Raw genomic sequence first — 924 nt, 5'->3', positions numbered from 1 at the left:
TCTCTCTATGTCTCAGGGTAAATTAGAGAAGACGAGCAACGAAGCAAAAGATGCACTTCAGAAACTAAAGGGTAAATATGAGTTACTCTTATTTCTTGGGTTTGATTGGAACTAAGGTATTCTAGTGTCAGAAGGTTTGTGGATATTAATGCTCATTGTCATCATTTTTGTCTCATGATCTCCCACTGTTGTTCTGCAGAAGACCAAGAAGCTGAGAGGAAGAAATCTGAGGAGGAGATTGAGGGTCTGAAACGGCAAGTTCTGGAGAGAGATTTAAGGATCTGCAAATATGTGGATGTTTCATTGGATGAGCCAAAGTAAGAGTGGTTGATTTGAATTTATTCCTTTGAATATGATGGTTACCTAAATGAACCCTAATAGACTCTTTTCACAAAGTGTGATGACATGTTTCCACAGTTATTAACGTTGTAAATCTGGCAGATTTTTTTCTTTCATTTTTTTAATTAATGTACATTCATAACACTATATTTAGTTTTTTTTATTACCTTGCCATTAAATTTTCGAAAACGAAAAGTATATTTACACAGTTGAGTTAAAGGGTTAGTTCACCCAAAAATGAAAATTAGGCTGTGTTTTACTCACCCCAGAGGCATCCTAGGTGTATATGACTTTCTTCTTTCAGATGAATCCAGTCGGAGTTATATAAAAAATAGTTTGGGCTATTCCAAGCTCTATCATTTCAGTCAACGGGTGTTGCTTTGCTTCAGTCCAAAAGAAGTGAAATAAAAAGTGCCCATCCATAAACAAAAATAAAGTGTTTATTAAAGCTACATTAAAGTGATTATTACGTTTTGAATATGGATATTTTTCTTACAAAAACGCATCGATTCGATACAGGAGGCCTTTGTTCACCCCCTGGAGCCGTGTGAGACACATTTTTTTTTTTTTTTTTATGGATGGGCG

This window comes from Sinocyclocheilus grahami, unplaced genomic scaffold, assembly GCF_001515645.1.
Source record: "Sinocyclocheilus grahami isolate Dianchi unplaced genomic scaffold, SAMN03320097.WGS_v1.1 scaffold967.1, whole genome shotgun sequence".
Taxonomy (NCBI): domain Eukaryota; kingdom Metazoa; phylum Chordata; class Actinopteri; order Cypriniformes; family Cyprinidae; genus Sinocyclocheilus; species Sinocyclocheilus grahami.
Note: the sequence above shows the minus strand (reverse complement) of the source record.